Source organism: Strongylocentrotus purpuratus, unplaced genomic scaffold (genome assembly GCF_000002235.5).
Source record: "Strongylocentrotus purpuratus isolate Spur 01 unplaced genomic scaffold, Spur_5.0 spur5_scaffold_1, whole genome shotgun sequence".
In the NCBI taxonomy this organism is placed as follows: Eukaryota; Metazoa; Echinodermata; class Echinoidea; order Camarodonta; family Strongylocentrotidae; genus Strongylocentrotus; species Strongylocentrotus purpuratus.
The window spans coordinates 27,670,677-27,696,246 of record NW_022145594.1 but is presented as its reverse complement, the minus strand read 5'-3'; the positions used below and the strand labels follow the sequence as shown (position 1 = coordinate 27,696,246).

The window sequence follows — 25,570 nt, the reverse complement described above, 5'->3', positions numbered from 1 at the left end:
TATGTTCCTTATGTATCACTGTGCAATAAAAGATGTATCTAATCAACAGATTCGCGACGTCATGATACATCACAAGTATTCACTGTGCTTATCCAGTCGTGACGTTCTAACGCGGATTCTTGAATATGGTACAAAATGGTTGGTGTTGCATGGTCGCTTGAAGGGTGACTCGAAGCAAATGTTTTCTCCTTTAATGATCAATATCTTTCTTTTTACCTATAATTCTGTGATTTATTTCATCCCATTCGTTTGAACACACAGTAACGTTTCTGCAGTGTGGCATTCGTTTTTCAAAAGCTTTTACCGTTTAAAAGATATCGTACAAAATTGACTACGTGAAGTCTGTAAAAGCAACATTTTGATCACCGCATCGCCTGGTCCGTAGGATTTGGATATTCTTCTTCAGCTTCGGTGTGCAATTATCGCTTCTCGGCCTTTTGGCTAAGATCATGTGTAGTATCTGTTCTTTTCAGCTTAATATCTGAAACGCGACTCACCGAGTCGCTTGTATATTAAACTGATTTTTGAACCTAGGCCATGGAATAGGGGCTTGCTCCGTCCTGGCCACGGGTTGGCCCGGTATTGCAGTACTTCCGGGATCGGCCCACCCCTCAGGGGGTTAAAATATACCAAAGAAAGAACTCTTTTCCTCTCCATTTTTACTTTTTACTTTTACTGTATCTCTGATGATATTCATCGATTATCTTTCAACTAGCTTTCAAATACGAATTTGCATATTATGACGTCAGCATTTTTATGGAAAACGATTTTTTTTTTTTTTTTTTTTTTTTTCTTATCGATTTTCTTTCAATTTGTTCTTGCCTACATAACGTTCAGTACGACTTTTGAATTAATACTATGTTCCTTATGTATCACTGTGCAATAAAAGATGTATCTAATCAACAGATTCGCGACGTCATGATACATCACAAGTATTCACTGTGCTTATCCAGTCGTGACGTTCTAACGCGGATTCTTGAATATGGTACAAAATGGTTGGTGTTGCATGGTCGCTTGAAGGGTGACTCGAAGCAAATGTTTTCTCCTTTAATGATCAATATCTTTCTTTTTACCTATAATTCTGTGATTTATTTCATCCCATTCGTTTGAACACACAGTAACGTTTCTGCAGTGTGGCATTCGTTTTTCAAAAGCTTTTACCGTTTAAAAGATATCGTACAAAATTGACTACGTGAAGTCTGTAAAAGCAACATTTTGATCACCGCATCGCCTGGTCCGTAGGATTTGGATATTCTTCTTCAGCTTCGGTGTGCAATTATCGCTTCTCGGCCTTTTGGCTAAGATCATGTGTAGTATCTGTTCTTTTCAGCTTAATATCTGAAACGCGACTCACCGAGTCGCTTGTATATTAAACTGATTTTTGAACCTAGGCCATGGAATAGGGGCTTGCTCCGTCCTGGCCACGGGTTGGCCCGGTATTGCAGTACTTCCGGGATCGGCCCACCCCTCAGGGGGTTAAAATATACCAAAGAAAGAACTCTTTTCCTCTCCATTTTTACTTTTTACTTTTACTGTATCTCTGATGATATTCATCGATTATCTTTCAACTAGCTTTCAAATACGAATTTGCATATTATGACGTCAGCATTTTTATGGAAAACGATTTTTTTTTTTTTTTTTTTTTTTTTTTTTTTTTTCTTATCGATTTTCTTTCAATTTGTTCTTGCCTACATAACGTTCAGTACGACTTTTGAATTAATACTATGTTCCTTATGTATCACTGTGCAATAAAAGATGTATCTAATCAACAGATTCGCGACGTCATGATACATCACAAGTATTCACTGTGCTTATCCAGTCGTGACGTTCTAACGCGGATTCTTGAATATGGTACAAAATGGTTGGTGTTGCATGGTCGCTTGAAGGGTGACTCGAAGCAAATGTTTTCTCCTTTAATGATCAATATCTTTCTTTTTACCTATAATTCTGTGATTTATTTCATCCCATTCGTTTGAACACACAGTAACGTTTCTGCAGTGTGGCATTCGTTTTTCAAAAGCTTTTACCGTTTAAAAGATATCGTACAAAATTGACTACGTGAAGTCTGTAAAAGCAACATTTTGATCACCGCATCGCCTGGTCCGTAGGATTTGGATATTCTTCTTCAGCTTCGGTGTGCAATTATCGCTTCTCGGCCTTTTGGCTAAGATCATGTGTAGTATCTGTTCTTTTCAGCTTAATATCTGAAACGCGACTCACCGAGTCGCTTGTATATTAAACTGATTTTTGAACCTAGGCCATGGAATAGGGGCTTGCTCCGTCCTGGCCACGGGTTGGCCCGGTATTGCAGTACTTCCGGGATCGGCCCACCCCTCAGGGGGTTAAAATATACCAAAGAAAGAACTCTTTTCCTCTCCATTTTTACTTTTTACTTTTACTGTATCTCTGATGATATTCATCGATTATCTTTCAACTAGCTTTCAAATACGAATTTGCATATTATGACGTCAGCATTTTTATGGAAAACGATTTTTTTTTTTTTTTTTTTTTTTTTTTTCTTATCGATTTTCTTTCAATTTGTTCTTGCCTACATAACGTTCAGTACGACTTTTGAATTAATACTATGTTCCTTATGTATCACTGTGCAATAAAAGATGTATCTAATCAACAGATTCGCGACGTCATGATACATCACAAGTATTCACTGTGCTTATCCAGTCGTGACGTTCTAACGCGGATTCTTGAATATGGTACAAAATGGTTGGTGTTGCATGGTCGCTTGAAGGGTGACTCGAAGCAAATGTTTTCTCCTTTAATGATCAATATCTTTCTTTTTACCTATAATTCTGTGATTTATTTCATCCCATTCGTTTGAACACACAGTAACGTTTCTGCAGTGTGGCATTCGTTTTTCAAAAGCTTTTACCGTTTAAAAGATATCGTACAAAATTGACTACGTGAAGTCTGTAAAAGCAACATTTTGATCACCGCATCGCCTGGTCCGTAGGATTTGGATATTCTTCTTCAGCTTCGGTGTGCAATTATCGCTTCTCGGCCTTTTGGCTAAGATCATGTGTAGTATCTGTTCTTTTCAGCTTAATATCTGAAACGCGACTCACCGAGTCGCTTGTATATTAAACTGATTTTTGAACCTAGGCCATGGAATAGGGGCTTGCTCCGTCCTGGCCACGGGTTGGCCCGGTATTGCAGTACTTCCGGGATCGGCCCACCCCTCAGGGGGTTAAAATATACCAAAGAAAGAACTCTTTTCCTCTCCATTTTTACTTTTTACTTTTACTGTATCTCTGATGATATTCATCGATTATCTTTCAACTAGCTTTCAAATACGAATTTGCATATTATGACGTCAGCATTTTTATGGAAAACGATTTTTTTTTTTTTTTTTTTTTTTTTTTTTTTTTTTTCTTATCGATTTTCTTTCAATTTGTTCTTGCCTACATAACGTTCAGTACGACTTTTGAATTAATACTATGTTCCTTATGTATCACTGTGCAATAAAAGATGTATCTAATCAACAGATTCGCGACGTCATGATACATCACAAGTATTCACTGTGCTTATCCAGTCGTGACGTTCTAACGCGGATTCTTGAATATGGTACAAAATGGTTGGTGTTGCATGGTCGCTTGAAGGGTGACTCGAAGCAAATGTTTTCTCCTTTAATGATCAATATCTTTCTTTTTACCTATAATTCTGTGATTTATTTCATCCCATTCGTTTGAACACACAGTAACGTTTCTGCAGTGTGGCATTCGTTTTTCAAAAGCTTTTACCGTTTAAAAGATATCGTACAAAATTGACTACGTGAAGTCTGTAAAAGCAACATTTTGATCACCGCATCGCCTGGTCCGTAGGATTTGGATATTCTTCTTCAGCTTCGGTGTGCAATTATCGCTTCTCGGCCTTTTGGCTAAGATCATGTGTAGTATCTGTTCTTTTCAGCTTAATATCTGAAACGCGACTCACCGAGTCGCTTGTATATTAAACTGATTTTTGAACCTAGGCCATGGAATAGGGGCTTGCTCCGTCCTGGCCACGGGTTGGCCCGGTATTGCAGTACTTCCGGGATCGGCCCACCCCTCAGGGGGTTAAAATATACCAAAGAAAGAACTCTTTTCCTCTCCATTTTTACTTTTTACTTTTACTGTATCTCTGATGATATTCATCGATTATCTTTCAACTAGCTTTCAAATACGAATTTGCATATTATGACGTCAGCATTTTTATGGAAAACGATTTTTTTTTTTTTTTTTTTTTTTTTTTTTTTTTCTTATCGATTTTCTTTCAATTTGTTCTTGCCTACATAACGTTCAGTACGACTTTTGAATTAATACTATGTTCCTTATGTATCACTGTGCAATAAAAGATGTATCTAATCAACAGATTCGCGACGTCATGATACATCACAAGTATTCACTGTGCTTATCCAGTCGTGACGTTCTAACGCGGATTCTTGAATATGGTACAAAATGGTTGGTGTTGCATGGTCGCTTGAAGGGTGACTCGAAGCAAATGTTTTCTCCTTTAATGATCAATATCTTTCTTTTTACCTATAATTCTGTGATTTATTTCATCCCATTCGTTTGAACACACAGTAACGTTTCTGCAGTGTGGCATTCGTTTTTCAAAAGCTTTTACCGTTTAAAAGATATCGTACAAAATTGACTACGTGAAGTCTGTAAAAGCAACATTTTGATCACCGCATCGCCTGGTCCGTAGGATTTGGATATTCTTCTTCAGCTTCGGTGTGCAATTATCGCTTCTCGGCCTTTTGGCTAAGATCATGTGTAGTATCTGTTCTTTTCAGCTTAATATCTGAAACGCGACTCACCGAGTCGCTTGTATATTAAACTGATTTTTGAACCTAGGCCATGGAATAGGGGCTTGCTCCGTCCTGGCCACGGGTTGGCCCGGTATTGCAGTACTTCCGGGATCGGCCCACCCCTCAGGGGGTTAAAATATACCAAAGAAAGAACTCTTTTCCTCTCCATTTTTACTTTTTACTTTTACTGTATCTCTGATGATATTCATCGATTATCTTTCAACTAGCTTTCAAATACGAATTTGCATATTATGACGTCAGCATTTTTATGGAAAACGATTTTTTTTTTTTTTTTTTTTTTTTTTTTTCGATTTTCTTTCAATTTGTTCTTGCCTACATAACGTTCAGTACGACTTTTGAATTAATACTATGTTCCTTATGTATCACTGTGCAATAAAAGATGTATCTAATCAACAGATTCGCGACGTCATGATACATCACAAGTATTCACTGTGCTTATCCAGTCGTGACGTTCTAACGCGGATTCTTGAATATGGTACAAAATGGTTGGTGTTGCATGGTCGCTTGAAGGGTGACTCGAAGCAAATGTTTTCTCCTTTAATGATCAATATCTTTCTTTTTACCTATAATTCTGTGATTTATTTCATCCCATTCGTTTGAACACACAGTAACGTTTCTGCAGTGTGGCATTCGTTTTTCAAAAGCTTTTACCGTTTAAAAGATATCGTACAAAATTGACTACGTGAAGTCTGTAAAAGCAACATTTTGATCACCGCATCGCCTGGTCCGTAGGATTTGGATATTCTTCTTCAGCTTCGGTGTGCAATTATCGCTTCTCGGCCTTTTGGCTAAGATCATGTGTAGTATCTGTTCTTTTCAGCTTAATATCTGAAACGCGACTCACCGAGTCGCTTGTATATTAAACTGATTTTTGAACCTAGGCCATGGAATAGGGGCTTGCTCCGTCCTGGCCACGGGTTGGCCCGGTATTGCAGTACTTCCGGGATCGGCCCACCCCTCAGGGGGTTAAAATATACCAAAGAAAGAACTCTTTTCCTCTCCATTTTTACTTTTTACTTTTACTGTATCTCTGATGATATTCATCGATTATCTTTCAACTAGCTTTCAAATACGAATTTGCATATTATGACGTCAGCATTTTTATGGAAAACGATTTTTTTTTTTTTTTTTTTTTTTTTTTTTTTCTTATCGATTTTCTTTCAATTTGTTCTTGCCTACATAACGTTCAGTACGACTTTTGAATTAATACTATGTTCCTTATGTATCACTGTGCAATAAAAGATGTATCTAATCAACAGATTCGCGACGTCATGATACATCACAAGTATTCACTGTGCTTATCCAGTCGTGACGTTCTAACGCGGATTCTTGAATATGGTACAAAATGGTTGGTGTTGCATGGTCGCTTGAAGGGTGACTCGAAGCAAATGTTTTCTCCTTTAATGATCAATATCTTTCTTTTTACCTATAATTCTGTGATTTATTTCATCCCATTCGTTTGAACACACAGTAACGTTTCTGCAGTGTGGCATTCGTTTTTCAAAAGCTTTTACCGTTTAAAAGATATCGTACAAAATTGACTACGTGAAGTCTGTAAAAGCAACATTTTGATCACCGCATCGCCTGGTCCGTAGGATTTGGATATTCTTCTTCAGCTTCGGTGTGCAATTATCGCTTCTCGGCCTTTTGGCTAAGATCATGTGTAGTATCTGTTCTTTTCAGCTTAATATCTGAAACGCGACTCACCGAGTCGCTTGTATATTAAACTGATTTTTGAACCTAGGCCATGGAATAGGGGCTTGCTCCGTCCTGGCCACGGGTTGGCCCGGTATTGCAGTACTTCCGGGATCGGCCCACCCCTCAGGGGGTTAAAATATACCAAAGAAAGAACTCTTTTCCTCTCCATTTTTACTTTTTACTTTTACTGTATCTCTGATGATATTCATCGATTATCTTTCAACTAGCTTTCAAATACGAATTTGCATATTATGACGTCAGCATTTTTATGGAAAACGATTTTTTTTTTTTTTTTTTTTTTTTTTCTTATCGATTTTCTTTCAATTTGTTCTTGCCTACATAACGTTCAGTACGACTTTTGAATTAATACTATGTTCCTTATGTATCACTGTGCAATAAAAGATGTATCTAATCAACAGATTCGCGACGTCATGATACATCACAAGTATTCACTGTGCTTATCCAGTCGTGACGTTCTAACGCGGATTCTTGAATATGGTACAAAATGGTTGGTGTTGCATGGTCGCTTGAAGGGTGACTCGAAGCAAATGTTTTCTCCTTTAATGATCAATATCTTTCTTTTTACCTATAATTCTGTGATTTATTTCATCCCATTCGTTTGAACACACAGTAACGTTTCTGCAGTGTGGCATTCGTTTTTCAAAAGCTTTTACCGTTTAAAAGATATCGTACAAAATTGACTACGTGAAGTCTGTAAAAGCAACATTTTGATCACCGCATCGCCTGGTCCGTAGGATTTGGATATTCTTCTTCAGCTTCGGTGTGCAATTATCGCTTCTCGGCCTTTTGGCTAAGATCATGTGTAGTATCTGTTCTTTTCAGCTTAATATCTGAAACGCGACTCACCGAGTCGCTTGTATATTAAACTGATTTTTGAACCTAGGCCATGGAATAGGGGCTTGCTCCGTCCTGGCCACGGGTTGGCCCGGTATTGCAGTACTTCCGGGATCGGCCCACCCCTCAGGGGGTTAAAATATACCAAAGAAAGAACTCTTTTCCTCTCCATTTTTACTTTTTACTTTTACTGTATCTCTGATGATATTCATCGATTATCTTTCAACTAGCTTTCAAATACGAATTTGCATATTATGACGTCAGCATTTTTATGGAAAACGATTTTTTTTTTTTTTTTTTTTTTTTTTTTTTTTTTCTTATCGATTTTCTTTCAATTTGTTCTTGCCTACATAACGTTCAGTACGACTTTTGAATTAATACTATGTTCCTTATGTATCACTGTGCAATAAAAGATGTATCTAATCAACAGATTCGCGACGTCATGATACATCACAAGTATTCACTGTGCTTATCCAGTCGTGACGTTCTAACGCGGATTCTTGAATATGGTACAAAATGGTTGGTGTTGCATGGTCGCTTGAAGGGTGACTCGAAGCAAATGTTTTCTCCTTTAATGATCAATATCTTTCTTTTTACCTATAATTCTGTGATTTATTTCATCCCATTCGTTTGAACACACAGTAACGTTTCTGCAGTGTGGCATTCGTTTTTCAAAAGCTTTTACCGTTTAAAAGATATCGTACAAAATTGACTACGTGAAGTCTGTAAAAGCAACATTTTGATCACCGCATCGCCTGGTCCGTAGGATTTGGATATTCTTCTTCAGCTTCGGTGTGCAATTATCGCTTCTCGGCCTTTTGGCTAAGATCATGTGTAGTATCTGTTCTTTTCAGCTTAATATCTGAAACGCGACTCACCGAGTCGCTTGTATATTAAACTGATTTTTGAACCTAGGCCATGGAATAGGGGCTTGCTCCGTCCTGGCCACGGGTTGGCCCGGTATTGCAGTACTTCCGGGATCGGCCCACCCCTCAGGGGGTTAAAATATACCAAAGAAAGAACTCTTTTCCTCTCCATTTTTACTTTTTACTTTTACTGTATCTCTGATGATATTCATCGATTATCTTTCAACTAGCTTTCAAATACGAATTTGCATATTATGACGTCAGCATTTTTTTTGGAAAAATGATTCTATCTCTGAAAACATCGATCTTTTTTTTCTTCCAAATTTTGATATGTTGTAGCTGAGGCAATTCTCAACAAAATTTGCGTCGACTATTTTTCATTTTGATGATGTCATCACAGTTTTTTTTCTTCAAAAGGAGATCTATACTATTACACGATTATGTTCGTCATCGCTATAACCATCATCATTTATAACATATGATTCTTTTCTCCTTCAAAGATGATGTAGTCTTCCAGTTTTTTGTTGTAATTAACAGACCATATAAATGGTTCCAATGACGAATTAAATTTATCGTTCTTTTGCTTCCCCCTTTTTTTCTTCTTCTGTTTTGTTCCTCTCCTTTTCTCCCTTGTAGAGACAGCTTTGAAGAGCAATTGGTCGAAAGCTGCTTGGGCATTTGTTTTACTCCATCTTGTGGATGAGGGCAGCTGTTGCCTGATCCTTCTCCTTGGATGGGATTCGGGAGTCTTTCAGAGTCCGTTAATTAACAATGCCTGGGGTCTAGCGGCGTCGTCCACCTCACGGAGGGGGGGGGGGGGGTGGGTGCAGTCTCACAAAGTCGATCAATAGGGACTTTTAGATCGAGTGGACGAGAACGGCATGAACGTCCACCTCACGGAGGGGGGGGGGGGGGGATGGGGTGCAGTCTCACAAAGTCGATCAATAGGGACTTTTAGGTCGAGTGGACGAGAACTGCGTGAACGCCACTGCTCTTGAGTGTCCATGGTCATTTTTGATATCAAGAAATATGAATTTATGTTAAAATGGCTTGCCATCGACACGCATGATCAGTTAAACAATTAAAATTACCCCAAGAATAAGAGGAACATTTCCTCGTGTTGCAAAATTTAGTTTATTGAAAAATGCAATGCTTCACTTTTAATCATACAGTGCGTATATACTTCATAATTATACGAAAACAATAATCTGGAAAAGAACATAATACAGAAGTGATACGCCCCTCTAAATCAGACCGGAGTTGAAAATAAGAACAACGAAGTCTGTCAGAAAAAAACAATTGAATGATTTCCACATGTAGTACTTGAAGCTTTCGTAGGACTGTTACGTATACAATCCTCTGCTATACATAAAAACAACAGCTGCTCTTCTGTCCTTATACATGTAGGTGATGTTATCTACCTCACTTAAGAAATCCAGCCATCTGATTGGTCGAAATTGCAGTCGTGATTTTAGCCATTCCCGTAAAGAAACGAAAAATGCCAAAATCATTTAACAGTCCGAGAATAAAATCCCTCTCTTCCTCTCACCCCTATCTGCCTCTCTCTTTTCTCTATCATCCTCTACCCTCTCTCTCTCTCTCTCCACCCCCTCTCTCCCTCACTCGTCACCTTCTTCCCACTCTCCTCCCCTCTCTCTTCCTTTCTCTCCTCTCTCTACTTATCCCTCCCCTCTCTTCCTCTTTCTTTCATTTTGCCTACTCTCTCTTCCTATCTTTCTTCCTCCTCTTCTTCTTCCTTTCAACCTCTCTCTTTCTTTCGTCTCCTCTCTTTCCCCCTATTAAATCAACCTGTCAAATTCGCCAACGGAAGGGCTTGCAACTACAATCAAGATTTGTGCAACAGCCCCATCTCTTGTCAGCTGTCGTTGCAAAATCTTCTTAAAATTCTTTTAACATTTACATTTGCTCTCTTATATGTGATGGGTTAAGATTTTCTATAGCCCATATTACCTATCTAAATGTACAAGAGTAGAGAGTTGTAACTAGATCGATTTTATTGGTCGGTAAATTTTGGATGGAGGGGTTCAACATATTCAAATAGGAAGGTTTTACTTCTCTTCCAATAATTATTTTAAAAGATGTTGAAAGGGTTGTCATTTAATAAGAAGAATACGAAGTCCATATCTCTGATCTTACAGCATTTATTCGTATAAAGGAATACAATTGACTTTAACATCAAAAGACAGCTAGCACACTAAAGCCTGGAAATGTTAGTGCTATAAGGCTAATATTTGAGAACGAAGATTTGTTTATTACGTTTTAACTTCTACTAAGAAAAGAAAACGAAAGTAATTTTTTAATTTTCCAGTCGAATAGTTTTAGCGATCCCCTGCTTTAACGGGAGATGTATTCTTGAATCCATATCGTATATAAAACTGTCCCCTTCCCCTTTATTTGCCCTTGAATGCCATGATTCAATGTTCATAAGTGCTTATTTTGATTCAGATAACTGAAGACATAAAGGTTCATACAAAAGCTTCATAGTTTGCTATAAAACCATTTTATTCAGTAAAAGAAATTTGATAATTACATATCATACGTTCAATCCGATAACAATATTAAAGTGACATCACAATGACTTATATAAATCTATCTATCATAATCATGTACAGTCAAGTACTACATTATTTACATATGTAAAAAGTATGATAAATAAATTGTGTGTAAACATTCAGTTCACATAGTATATATATGCATGTGTGCTGTGCCGAACTATTTTTGGCAGACTAGACCTAAAATAATTTACTTAATTAGGTCGAATTGTTGATAGCCTGATCATTGTCATTATTAAGCAGAAGATGAAACAACATTTTAAAAAAATATTTCGTGGCTTCTGCATTGAGATGCGATACAGTGTTCGTGAACACCGCGTCAATAATATGTTGGAATGCAGGCAAATGCCAACAAGGAAAATTAATTGCAAGTATGTTGTGAGTTTGTTTATGGGGCCTATTTGCCGCATCATTATAAAGAATAATTTCTAACAATTCTAAGCATTGTGAAAACATCAGTACTTGTTTTAACACTATGAACAATAAACAGTTTTAAAATGTATGTGCGTGTTCGTTGGATAAATACATACATACCATAGTGTTATCATACCAAACAGAAACAAAACATGTTTAATATTCACTAATTAAAGATAGAGTTATCGCAACAATACACAAGATTGAATATAACAGGGAATATCAGATGCTCTGCGCCTTGAGCTCCTTGTGGGTGCATATTAGACATAAAAATGACTGCATTGTTATTATCATGAACGATATGTATGCACTGACATGAACTTAGATAAGCGTTTTCATTTGTTTGTTTACTATAAATCTAGTATTCACAAAATTAACAAGTTTTGAAAGTAAAGTAAAAAATAATCTGTAGAATATATTTCACATAGATTCACCTTTTTTAGACATAATAAACAGATATTTGCAAAAACATTAGTTTACATCATGTATACTCTGTTAATATTTTGATACTTGTTTGTCATACGGCGATGATCATTTATAATTAAAATATGATCCCGCCGAATGACTATGTACATGAAACAACTGTACTGTTCAGCTAGTTTTCTACAACATATCTACTTCTATCGTTGCTACATTACTTTTGGTTTAACAACATTAATCTGTAATCTTAAATAAAAGGCTCACATCGTTCCATCGGATATTCGCGTCGGTTACACAAAGGGTACGTTTATGCTCAGTTTTGAAGGCAGAATGAGCGATTTGAAACGCTCATCGTAAACGCTTATCGTAATCGCAGTTCCACGGTGTACTGTTTATGCTCACTTCTCTTGCTCCTCCAGGCAATTATGGCTGGGTGGCCTTGCAGCTGGATTCGCAAACCTGCACTGCGCATGCTACATAGACCCACTAGAGGTCAGTGCGTTGACCCCATTTAAACGCGTTTAAATGCGTTTATGCTTCCCCAGAATCGCCGATTTTGCAGAATCGCCAATCGTAAACGCACCCTTTTATGAGTTTTTGATCTAAATGCGTAATAGATGCCTCATTCTGGCCAGAAAAAGCTGAGCATAAACGTACCTAAAGTTTCGTGAAATTCAATGTTCAAGGCCTAATCCTCGAAGGGTCGGGTACAACTTTTGTGAAATAAACCGCACTTATCACTAAAGTACTAGGTCCAGATTTCCGGACACTTTCTGCAAAACCTACAGCAAATCCACGTAAACTAGAGTGTCGGCGCGACAATGTTTAATACGATATGAATATTCATAAGCGTTTGTGAAGGCTACCGAACGGCAACTCGTCATTTGGGTGGGTATTTATTCACAAATCTGAACAAAATAGGTTATCTTCATTTTATTTTTCCCGACCTTTCGTGAAATAAGGGGGAATGTTTACACACAAGTTCATGTGACTCTACAGCGTGACGCACCCAATGTTTTGTGTTTGCACTGTGGGGATAGGTTTTCACGAAATTGCGTGTAACCCGACAACGCGACCAAACACGAATATCAACCTGCATTTAAAGCAAGATGGTAGGCGATTAAAATAAATCTTAGTAAACATACACATATAAAAACAAAAATCTATTCGTTAGACACCTTCAAATATATAAATTATTACTTTCATACTTTAAAACGAGTTGGTACTATTGTCAAACTTTGGGTAAAATACTCATTTTTTCCAATAGATCTTAATGTTATAAAACCTCGTAAGGAAATTTTTTTTTTTAGATTTCCAATCCTAAATATCTTGATAACCAGACAGGCGATCGGCTCGTAAAAGTCATGGGATTCCTGACTGAGCTACAGGTTTATAACTATGATTGTAGCATGAGCCAAATCCAGGATTTTGTTTCAGAATCTGAGGCAATGTTACAGAGTCACTTTAATAGTGGGCAAGCTTTTGCAAAATAAATATTACATCCCCCTTTTTACCCAAAATGTAGGGTAAAATTTTACACAACATGTTTAGAGTGTACACAAATATAAAGTTGAGTACTAGTGCGTGCGATTGAATTGTGAGAGAAACGGTGCGGAATCGATCAGAACAAAAGTTGATCTTGTTGCAAATAAGTATTGGTTTATACCGCAAGGTTCTGGAATAATAAAAATGATAAATTTGGCCCAGTCTTGGTAAAGTCACAAGTAATTTCACAGAAATACGTGTATGGGACTACACACACACGTGGCATGAAAATGTGGGCCACATTTTTAAGCTTAAGAAATATCTGTTTAATTTAGCTTATAATTGATTACCATAACCTTTCATGTCTGTACCTTTCCTATTGCACTCTGTATAAATGTATCAAGTACGTATTAAATTCATCTTTTGCACAAGCTGCGCCTTGAGCATTTGACTGTCAAGTTGATTTGGCGCCTTATAAATCTTAGGTATTATTATTATTATTATTACTTTCAATATTTAGAATATGAAAGCATTTGAAGAGCCATGTTTTTTAGGGAAATCTTTTTCTTTGATGTTCTTCCACACTTTCATTATAAAAATGATAAAGCTCACACATTATGTTTTTACCTCTCCCTAAAACCCATCCTTCTCTTAAACAAGATACAACAAATCTTTACTTGTATTCATATATAGCAAAACTTGGTACTCTACTCATGCATGAAAATGTGACATCACTAGACTTTGCCCTTACAAATGTAAATGAATCAGGAAACAATTATCAACCCTTAGCAGTTCACGTTTCATCCTCAAATTTCCAACACTCATTTGCATTTTCATATTTACAAAATAATTAAAATATGTATTTAATAAAACATTGTGAATGAAAAAAAAATGAAACAGATCAATCTGTAATTGCCAATTTATACAATAAAATACTGATGACAAGTTTAATTCTGCGTTGCAATTTTAGAGATTCAATGATTATTTTCAACGAAGCTGCTTCATGAAGGGCACCATGTGCTGCAACAAAAATGGATCCAAATGTTCGGTATTTTTTTTCTCTCACATCAAGTTCTGCTGATATATAATCTAAAATTTCAGAGCATTTTGTCGACAAATAAATATATGAATATAACGCCTCTACAAGGTGACTCTAAATTGCTATACATTCGGTCATGAATAGTTTATGTCTGACGCATTCTTCTACGCGATGTGAGATTTTCTCCTAGTTTTACAAAGCAGAACTATATACAAAGATCATACCACGATTACACAAATACGTATAGGCAAGAGGTGAACAAACAACGTCTTCTGTTTATCCATCTATTTTTGCTGCAGTCTGGTTTTAGGCTCGCTAGACGCCATATATAGAAATATAATTAACCTGCGAAATCTTGATGCAAAAACAATTTTTTTTTCGCGACCACCAATCACCTTACTTGGTGTGTTTAATAACGTCAACACGTTACTTAAAAAAAAAAATCATACTTTTTGCAGCTTATACGGTCATTAGGTGACTATGTTAGCATCATATGGTTCGGTTACCATGGATACGATGGGTTGTTTGTGACTGTTCCTGCGTGAGCCACTAACAAGGTTTTCTTTCTTAAAATGCTGCTCGTAGTCACAAGAGGAGACTCAACAGATCCAATTAATAATACATTCGGTTCACAATGCTGGAAGGATATTAAATCTTTCACGCCCAAGACACATAAGATGTAGTAGGATTCAATTCAATTCAATTCAATTCAATTTTATTTTTTCTCATTTCCAGCAAAAGAATACAGTATTCATAGAAATATCATTACAATAAACAATCAAAGTAGTAACCATGCAATACAAAATATGAATTTAACAGAATTACATAATATTTGAATATCAAGAAATATTGCTGCTTAAAATAATTTATTAATGTTAAGCTGGAAACGGAGAGGTCCACTGTGAAGCGATGCTTGTAAATCGTGGACCCCTCGGGTGGTAGTATTCAATAATAGTAAGTTAAATGAGTAAAATAAGGATAATTGCCAACAGAGAGGACACAAAAGGAGAAACAAAACAATACGCATAACACGAACAATGTACAAAGAAAACAAGGAGAGTGTGAGAGGAGAAGGGATACAGTAAAGAGAAAAGGTTTGCATGTGGACTACAGAAATAGATGAAAGGTGATAACAAACAGAATGAAGGTTGCGCGCAAGATCAAATTTTCAAAAAAAGAAGAACAGTTCAATGAGAGGAAGTACTTGGTAAACGAGTGGTGACGAGTTCTCTGGAGAACATAATACAATCTCAACAATAATGATCAAAATTAAAATAATGACAATAGTAATAATCATGAAAATTCCTGCATATAATATACACAGGCAATATAACAAGGAGCTAGGTTTTGTACGGGGCCAGTAAAGATTTCTTTAGATTTCTTTTAAAGACTGAGAGAGAAGGGGAGTTTTTCAAATCAACACGCAAAGTATTCCAAAATTTAGGGCCTTCAAAGATGAATGTTTTTTGTGCGAAAAATGTTCTCAAAAAAGGTAAATGAAATTCTTCTGACTGTCTTGTGGGATAATTATGAAATGTACGATTTTGTTTAAACATATCGTGAAACGCAAATGGAAGAGTACCAGAATTGAATTTATACATAAATTCACCTAGATGTAATAAGTATAGATCGTTAATTTTTAGGATATTATGTTCAAGGAACAGCGGATCCGTATGGGCAAGAAAAGGAGCATTACATATGATACGAATGACTTTCTTTTGTAGTAATAAAACTTTTTCCACCAATGTTTGGTACGTGTTTCCCCAAAGCAGAAGTCCATAATTTAAGTATGGTAAAATAAGAGAAGAATAAAGCATAAGCAAAGATCGTTGTGGAAGGTGTGATTTAAGTCTGTTAATGATACCAACATTGCGAGATATAGTTTTACAAATATTTTCAACGTGGAGTTTCCAGGATAGTTTACTATCAACCACAACACCTAAAAATTTTGTATGAGAAACTTGCTCAAGAGGGGTGTTGTCAAGAATAATATCAGTGGGTAATGATGTTAAGGAGTTACTGAACAATATGTAGTTCGTCTTCAAGAGATTCAATGACAATTTATTAGCTCTAATCCATTCTAATATTTTTCGCAACTCTGCGTTAATTACATCAACAATAATGTTTGGATCACTGTGTGAAAAAAATAAATTAGTATCATCAGCAAATAAAATGAATGACATAGCATTGGATGATTTATGAAAATCATTTATATAAATAATAAACAATAGCGGGCCTAAAAGACTCCCTTGCGGAACACCACAAGTAATATTTTTAAAATCAGATGCCTGCTCATTTAAAAACACAAATTGTCTTCTGTTAGAAAGGTAGCTCCTGAACCACTCCAAGGCCTTTCCACGGACACCAATATTGGCGAGTTTGTAAAGTAAAATTTCGTGATTTATCGTATCAAAGGCCTTGGAGAAGTCCAGGAAAATACCAACTGTGTGATAAGACGAGTCAATTGAATGGGCAATTTTTTCAACAAAAGACATTAAAGCATGAACAGTACTATGTTTTTCCCTGAAACCAAACTGAAAGTTGGATAAAATATCATATTTCTTCAGGAAAGCAATCATTCGAGTAAATACTATTTTTTCCAAGATTTTGGAAAATGAAGATAACAAGGAGATTGGCCTGTAATTACCTATTTCAAGTTTATCACCTTTTTTGAATAGGGGAATAATTTTTGCTAGTTTCATGGAATCAGGAAATTCACCATGCAGTAATGATAAATTGAATATATGGACTAATGGGTCGACAATAAAAGGAATAATGGCTTTCAAAATAACATTACTAATTCCATCGAAGCCAGAACTTGTTTTATTTTGTAGATTAGAGACGATATTAAGGACTTCTTGTCTATTTGTCGGAAAGAAAAAAATAGAATTCGGATTAGCGGGGCCTAAAAAGTCAGTATAATTTTTGTTTGATGGGGGGATATTTTCGGCGAGATTGTTACCGATTGAGGAAAAGTAATTATTAAAAATGTTCGCAATATCTTTGGAATTTTCAACAGTTTCATTGTTATACTTGATTTTATTTATGTCAGATCTTCCTTTAGTCAAATTCATCGCTTGTTTAATAACTTTCCAGGTATTTTGCATGTCGTGTTTAAACATTTCCAAACGATTTACAAAGTATTTTCTCTTTTCTAGGCGAATGATTTTAGTCAATGTGTTTTTATAGGATGTATATTTCAGTTTAGATTTCTCAGTACCTTTTATTTTGTATTTATAAAAAAGATTATTTTTCCGATTAATTGAGCGTAGAAGAGACTTTGAAATCCATGGAAGTTTAGGTGTTTTTTTATAACTAGTTTTGACTTTTTGTTTCGGCATATTGATGTCCAACTGATTGTTTAATATATGGACAAAATTTTCATATGAACTATTAATGTCTTTATTAGTATGCACACACAACCAATCATAATTTTCCAGATTAATTCCAAGGTGTGCCAGACTTTCTTCATTAACTTTACGTCTGTAAGTTGAAGAATTATTAGTATTAATCGATTGACCCAGTTGATAATGCAGTGCAATAGGATAGTGATCAGTTATGTCCGAAAGAATTATATAGGAATCTGGATGCGGAATGACATTAGAAAAAATATTGTCAATTAAAGTAGCAGATGTATTTGTAACACGCGTTGGCTTAGATACAAGTGGTAAGCAAGAGGCGGATAAAATTAATTCCAGAAATTCTTGAGAAGCCCTGTTATGTTCATGGTTCAATAAGTCTATATTAAAATCTCCCATCAAGAAGAAGTCTTTATTGTCAAAGTTGACATTTCTTAACAAATTTGACAAATATTGTAAAAATTCTAGAGTATTTGAGCTAGGACACCTATAAATAACACCGGCGATGATATTCTTATTACCAGGAATCACAATTTCAATAAAAAGGGATTCAACAATAGCATTACAAACTGAGATTTCATTCAAAATAGTGTATTTAAGTGATTTACGAATGTAGAGTGCAACTCCACCACCAACTCTGTTTTGTCTATTTTTATTAATGAATTCATAATCATTGATATGAAATGGGTGGTTTGAATCGTAATTTAACCAAGTTTCTGTGAGGCCAATCAGGGAAAGTGGGTTTGACATGGGTTTATCTATTAGTGAAAGAAGGTCATCGAAGTGCTTATTCAAACTTCTGATATTTAAATGAAGTAGGGAAAATGAATTATTTTGAAAATCTTTCGAAACATTACAAAATTGATTGATGGTTATGTAGTTAGTAATTCCACGTTGGGCAGGGTCATCAAAATCGAAATCGAACTCTAAATTTGCAGATGAAACGTTAGTGTTATCCCTTATAAAATTATCATACGAATTAACAGAAGTATGCGACGCATCGTCAGATTGAGAAGGTCGATGTAAATCAAAGAAATCGTCATCACCAAGCATTTGAAAAGGCATCGATTGCCTATTATCGAAATTAGACATCATCATGGGTTTAGAAATACTCTCTCTTTGTTGACATTAGGCAATACGAAGTAACACTGTTGAGAGAAAATAAAGGCGTTATCAACGTGAACAAGGAGACATAATAGAGGAGTAAGGAAATAGTAGCGTCCGAATGTAGAAGGAAGAGAGAAGACACATAATGATAATGATGATGATGAAAAAGAAAAAAATGGATACAAACACGTACTATGAATCTCTGTTGGCATAACATGTGTGAAGGATGGGCTGGGCTGGCTCTGGTTATACTGTATAGAGAGTGTTTGGAAAAATATTGGGGAAGTGATCGGCATTATTAGGACAACTAGTCATATACGCAGTATACAACTACAAACCAAATCAAACAGAAGCAATTCGTTCAGTATGGAAAAACAAATCTGGGGCGGTTTATTGCTTTAACAAATGAGAAGCAATAGCAGTGCAAGGACGGTTGCATTTCATGATTAAATTGAGCATTTTTGTCTGGTTAAACATTATACAAACATAATGGTGGGCTTACATTATACATGAACAGATCTTTAAATTTTTCTAAACAACGAGACTCGATCAACCTGAATGGAACACAGCACCCGGAATGCGGGCCGCACACATCGGTCGCCGCCACGTCAGTCAAGCAAATTAATTGTCCGACATAGCAACAGCCATAGCATGCAAACCGGACCTCCAAATACTGCAGCCCACTCCCTAATAACATGCAACCCGAACATCACACTACTATGCCCAACGTTGAAAATCCATGAATTACAAAAAGGGTATAGGTATTCATGTATACATAATATTTTAGTCAATATAAATGACTACACATAATGCATAAAAACCGAGACAGTGAGGGAAAAATAACTGAGATTGCATTTAGATATTGGGGAAAAGAATGTTTCGCCGTTGACGGAAAGGATGGGAGACAACATCACAGCAACATTATCATAAACAATGTATGTTGAATGTATCAATCGTAATACGAAAAAGAATGACGTAATACAGGTGTAACCTGTTCTCGCCAAGTAATTACATGTATAATAACTTCAACTGGAATTTGTTATGTATGCTTGCAAACCAAATGACGTACCAACACATCATACATTCAATGAAGTGCATTTTTGGAGCCATGATATCAGAGAACAATTATTACTGTACATAAAAGGATTGTACATGAAAAGGGGTACATAACTTAGACGCTCTTATGTCATTATGTCAAAATGGTATGGTACAATGAGATCTGGCGATTATTGTATAGGCCTATATTGTTGCCAAGTTGTCAAACAGAATGTTTCAATGAATCAACTTTACATAGAATGTTGCGATTGAATGAAAATAAACATGTCAATAGACAAAAAATACAAATGCAATCAAAGCGCATGATTAAAAAAAAAAAAAAAAAGGCAATACGTAACAGTATTGTCATGCATTTAGGTTTATTGGTGGCACACAAATGTTTAGGAAATGTTCAATTCCATAGAGATGTAAATGCAAGATATTTTGTTAGTTTGATTTTTTCCCTTCTTCTTTTATTTATTTATTTTTTTTTTTTTTTTTATTAATCTATTTCTTGAATTTATATTCATCATGATGGCCCCTTTTTTCGGCTTAAAGGGGGAAAAATACATGTAGCAACTAAATGATTGCTATAATACGTTTATTTTGATGTTATCAAAATAAACCCAATTGTAATAGAATGCAATAGTGTAGGCCGGAAATATGCGGCAAGCCGGTGACTACACACGATAGCGCGCCTCTTTTGTAAAATGATATTGAGGTCAATAACCGAATGTTTCCCAGCAGGTCGGCAAATATCAAACATAGGCGCATCTCTTTGTAACCTACATTGAGGTCACAAAGCCGAATCTTTACCACGCGTGTTTTGTAAATATCAATGATAGGCGCGCTTTTGTAATACATATCGGGGTCGCAAGGCAAGTGTTTCCCACGACGTGTATTTTTACTAATCAATGGGTCATTCTCAGCTAATACTCCGTTTGAGTTGGTCGTGTTTTTCCCTCCCTCCCTCCCCTCAATTCCTTGCTGACTTGTGGACGGGCAGGATTAGGCTCATGATTATTGGGTAGGAGGTTGTCAGGGGGAGGGGGCGGTCCTTTATTGAGAAAATGTATATAGGGAGACCGGAGTGGTACTTGCCCGGACTGGTAGTTCTGCGTATGTCATTGCCTTAGAGTTTGGGCTTGAATAAGTGACACGATGGGGCTGTAGTAGTGGACAAGGTTGATGGTTAATTGGGCTTGTTTTATGATATTGACATCATGTTTGTTTGTTGTTTTTTTTGTTTTTTTTTGTTTTTTGTTTTTTCCTTCGGTTTCTACATCAGATTTGCTAGGTTGCTTTTTGTTGTTTTTTTTGTTTTTTTTTTTTTTTTTGGGGGGGGGGATTGTCAAATTGATTTATGTTTCATTATTGTTCTTTTAATGGTACACAATCTGTTAATCACTGTGTGATTTTGTTCTTTTAAGGCTACAACATTCATGGAAATCAATGCAGATTGTGGAAAGAAAAAAAAAAAAAAAAAAGAAAGAAAGAAAGAAATTGGGCTTGTTGTATTGACATGGTTGGTTGGTTGGGCTTGATTATTGACATGGATGGTTGGTTGGGCTTGTTATTGACATGGATGGTTGGTTGGGCTTGCTTATTGACATGGATGGTTGGTTGGGCTTGCTTATTGACATGGATGGTTGGTTGGGCTTGCTTATTGACATGGATGGTTGGTTGGGCTTGATTGTTGACATGGTTGGTTGGTTGGGCTTGTTATTGACATGGATGGTTGGTTGGGCTTGCTTATTGACATGGATGGTTGGTTGGGCTTGCTTATTGACATGGATGGTTGGTTGGGCTCGTTTATTGACATGGATGGTTTGTTGGGCTTGATTATTGTGATGGTTGGTTGGACTACATTATTGACAGGGTCGGCCGGTTTTGGCTTATTGGCTGGAGCTTCTGTTCCGGAAGTCTTAGTATTCCGAAATGAGAGGGTTTTGTTCTTTTGTTTCGTTCCTGAACTATAATCATTTCCAGTATGCCTCAAGGAGAGGAATGGCCAAGAGCGCCATGAACCGACGGTGGGGACAGGCTGCGATTACCAGATCTTGTGTAGGGAACCAATGGCCCAGGAAACTGGGCCTGCTGGGTAGAGCACCGTCTTCCCAGCTGGTCGCGTGACCCGTGACCCTCGGGTTCCCATATTTGTGGAATCGCAGCCTGTCGCCTTCCGCCATTGCAAACAAATAATTATGGAAATGGTTTTATATGATTTCATATCTATGTTATGTAATAATATGTCAAGTTGGAAATATGCTACCGCAAAAACTCGAACGGAAATATGTAAATGGTTTTTGTATGATTTTATATCTATGTTAATAGTATGTCAAGTTGGAAATATGCTACCGCTAAAACTCGAACGGAATTATAGAAATGTTTCTATATGATTTCTTATCTATGTTGATAATATGTCAAGTTGGAAATAAGCCAACTCAAACGGAAGAATTAAAAGTTGAGAAAAAGGCAATAACAGCATTTTCATTGTATTTCTTATTACAATTGAAGTTGAACATTTCCCAGTGACAAGTCAGACTTTCATATAGATTGTACATGTACTCACGCTGCAATCTGTGATATTTCGACCCATACATAGTGTGGATAGGTTGAATATAAAAGAAATACATATTTCCTGTGTCCATTAGTCATTTTCACAATATATTTTGTTGAAGAATTTAGACATGGCGTATATTGGTGTCACCATTTGCACTCATACATTGGTTAGCATTTGGCATTAAAACTTTTGATCCTGCAGTTTGCACTCCTTATATCCCATCTGATTTTTGTATAATTATTTTTTTTTCTTTCTTTGCTGTTCTAGGTGCTCATAAGTGTTTACTTTGTGTGCACTTAATGTCGTTCTCATTATAGCATCATGGTTCTGTGATACTGTTGGGTCTAAAATGAACATAAGTCACAACATGGACATATAAAATGCAGACCGCAAGAACTTCCCTTGGTGTAAATGACTAAACTGTTCACATTTACAATTAGTAACTAACAGCCGACTATTGGTATATGCATGTCACAAGGCTATGCAAAACTTCTAAGAGAAAATACAATTTGAGTACGGTAGGCTGAAAATGATTATTCTCTTTTTCTATCAACTTACATTATACTGTCAAACAGATTTAGATGAACAATGAAACAAGGTTACATGTATTTAAAAAAAATTCAGTTAAGGAGTCCATGTGCAGTCTGCAAAAACTTGTCTTTGCTCAGTTAACTTCTTTTCCTTTTTCTTTTTTTGTCAAAATAATTTAGGTTTTTTAGTTATTATTACGAGATTGTATTTATTTACTTATTATGACACACATACGAATGCCACTTAAATGAGGATAGATAAAGGAAACACAACGCTATTCGCGCACTTTATGAACTTGCATCACAATGTCAATGCGATTTGGCAATAAGTTAACATCCTCTGTCAGACCATTGACATATTTATTTTCCCTTTTCACTTATTATTGTTATTTTATCTTTATTTATTATTTATTTCCTTTTTAAAAAAATTCAGTTTACATTCACAGCATACGGTGACCCTTTACCACAACAGAATTTTTATTTTTATTTATTTGTTATTATTATTATTATTATTTTTTTTTTTATAGCATTGATAATACTTTTTATATGTGAATAAGTTGAATATGCAAGAGTAGGCCTATCGACTCTCTTGGTATAGTTTATATAAAGGCAAAATATACCCTGTTGAACTTTTAATATGGTACACTGAAAGTGACATATATAAACAATGCAGTGAATAGTGAAAAGTAGAGGGAAACATTCCTCTGTTGCTGCAAAATTTATTTGTACAGTCTCAGCATCATAAGGACTAAATTGAGACCTTTTATAAGACCAGGTTAGGAAAACAAAGGAGAAAAAAAAATATCCTGGTGATAAACTGCTTTAACACTAGAAATCTCAAACACTAAACGTCAAGTTTTGAACAAATTGTTTGCATTAACAGCATTTGTCATGCCTGCACAGAAGAAAAAAAAATGGATCCCGTAATTTGCGTGACCGAGGATCATAAACAATTTAAAAAGAGAGAGTAGCCTTTACTTTCAAGTTAATGATACTGAACATTTTACCTTTATGATTTGATGCTATGTCATTCCGACCAGGTGGTCCATGTCTGGCCCTTATTTTCCCTTGTAAGGAGGATGACTGACGTGCCCTGTACTTTAATCTTGGTTTTTAGCGACTGTGATTTCCGAAGGTTGTATGCTATTGCTGATAGGCGACCCCGTTCTCTCTTCATTACCGGCGGCAGGTCAGATCGTACGGAAATACGATGGGTCGGGGCGGGCTCAACCTGGGTTGATTTAGATCTCGCTCGCTCGATTTCCTCGCGCTCGTAGGCACGTATGATCCTATCCCGATCCAACATTCTGCCAAACCTAATGATGATTGGATCGGGGCCGGCCGGGGGCGCCGCAGCTCCGGTTGCATTGCCCCTTCTTGGTAGGCGGTGAGCGTTGATGATGTGTATTTGTTGAGCTTCCACAGCAGGTATATGCAAAATACCCGAAATAACTTTAGTGGCGGTGGCGTAGACATCCTCGTCAGGTGCAGGGGCGATACCGTAGAAAAGGAGGTTTTGCTTCCTATGGTGTAGTTCCTGGCGCACAAGCTGGTTTTCAAGATCTTTACGGAGCTGCGTAATGGATGATTCGATGGTTGGGATTTTGTCAGTTTCAACTGACTCAATCCTGCCCGAAGTATCCTCAACTGCCTTCTCAAGATCCCTGACTTCTCTCTTTATCACTGACAAATCCCTTTTAACCGATGCTAAATCATTAATCATGATGTTAAGTTTCCCGTCGATATTAGCAGAAAATTCACTGAAGAGCTTTCGCATCTCGGGCATTACTGACCGCGGATCGTCGGGGGTGTCCTCGATCATCTCGACCGGCGGCGCCGGCTGCACTGGGGCCGAAGCACACGCCACGCCTTCTTTTTCGCTGACTGTTTTCGATAGCGTGCTGTCGGCTTTTGCTTTTGACTTTTGGCCTGCCTTTTTGGAGTTGTTACTCACTTTCTGTGTTCTCAAGTCATATTCTTTATCGTTCATGGTGATAGAGTAATATTTGGTGTCAGGATGTTGTTGAAATCTGTAGAAAATCTGTAGAATTTGTAGAATTATAGCCCGAAACTCATTATTTCTTATAGAGCCAGCTCACCCGTGTGCACAGGAGCAGTGCAATAAATAACGTATGTTGCATACACTCAGACTTTCAAGACTATGTCGAAAATTAAAAGAAATGTCCACAAATTTACACTAAGGTTAATAGAAACGTACTATACACTCTAAGAGGCTCGAAGGTAGTAGTAGAAGTATTATTAGCAGTAATAGAGATAACGATAATGAAAATAATATGTATTGGTAATAATAATAACATAAATAATAGCAATGATACTATTAATAATAACAAAACTTGAAATAACATATAGCTCCGTTTAGTCTCATTTTACAACGCCCCCTATCGCCAGAGTCAGCAGCCTAATATGTTAGCCTATGGAATCTTACCAAAAACAAATCGTGAAAAAAAAAAAAAAAAAAAAAAATCATTTTTTGTTTGAACGAAAAGCACATCCACCCCGACGTACGTTATCACTAGCTCTTTCATTGGAACCCTCATGTCCCATTGACTTTTGAAAGTTTACCCACCGTAATTTGATCAAAATAGATTGCAAGCTCGTCATTGCCTATAATACACATGTGAAACAAGTCGAACCTTGGACTCAGTTTGCCGAGCGATTTTAAGATTATAGGTCAAGCATACGAAGGATAAGAAGCATGAATTATCATAGATCACTTCTGCTAGGTTCATTATGTCCATTTCATCCAACCCCCTAACGTCATTTTTCCATTTAGTAAAAGC

At 36.5% G+C, this 25,570-nt stretch overlaps 10 non-coding genes across 10 annotated transcripts; all 10 read left to right on the top strand.

Moving 5' to 3' along the window:
• Positions 1-421: 421 nt before the first annotated feature.
• Positions 422-613, top strand: LOC115917731. Its single transcript, XR_004062944.1, has one exon. It is a non-coding gene; the product is annotated as a U2 spliceosomal RNA (small nuclear RNA).
• A 665-nt stretch (positions 614-1,278) lies between these two features.
• Positions 1,279-1,470, top strand: LOC115917730. The gene has a single exon (XR_004062943.1). It is a non-coding gene; the product is annotated as a U2 spliceosomal RNA (small nuclear RNA).
• A 674-nt stretch (positions 1,471-2,144) lies between these two features.
• LOC115917729 lies at positions 2,145-2,336 on the top strand. Its single transcript, XR_004062942.1, has one exon. It is a non-coding gene; the product is annotated as a U2 spliceosomal RNA (small nuclear RNA).
• Positions 2,337-3,004: 668 nt separating this feature from the next.
• LOC115917728 lies at positions 3,005-3,196 on the top strand. Its single transcript, XR_004062941.1, has one exon. It is a non-coding gene; the product is annotated as a U2 spliceosomal RNA (small nuclear RNA).
• A 676-nt stretch (positions 3,197-3,872) lies between these two features.
• On the top strand, positions 3,873-4,064 carry LOC115917727. The gene has a single exon (XR_004062940.1). It is a non-coding gene; the product is annotated as a U2 spliceosomal RNA (small nuclear RNA).
• Positions 4,065-4,737: 673 nt separating this feature from the next.
• LOC115917726 lies at positions 4,738-4,929 on the top strand. Its single transcript, XR_004062936.1, has one exon. It is a non-coding gene; the product is annotated as a U2 spliceosomal RNA (small nuclear RNA).
• A 664-nt stretch (positions 4,930-5,593) lies between these two features.
• On the top strand, positions 5,594-5,785 carry LOC115917768. The gene has a single exon (XR_004062980.1). It is a non-coding gene; the product is annotated as a U2 spliceosomal RNA (small nuclear RNA).
• A 671-nt stretch (positions 5,786-6,456) lies between these two features.
• LOC115917757 lies at positions 6,457-6,648 on the top strand. Its single transcript, XR_004062970.1, has one exon. It is a non-coding gene; the product is annotated as a U2 spliceosomal RNA (small nuclear RNA).
• Positions 6,649-7,314: 666 nt separating this feature from the next.
• Positions 7,315-7,506, top strand: LOC115917746. The gene has a single exon (XR_004062959.1). It is a non-coding gene; the product is annotated as a U2 spliceosomal RNA (small nuclear RNA).
• A 674-nt stretch (positions 7,507-8,180) lies between these two features.
• LOC115917736 lies at positions 8,181-8,372 on the top strand. The gene has a single exon (XR_004062949.1). It is a non-coding gene; the product is annotated as a U2 spliceosomal RNA (small nuclear RNA).
• The last annotated feature ends 17,198 nt before the right edge of the window (positions 8,373-25,570 follow it).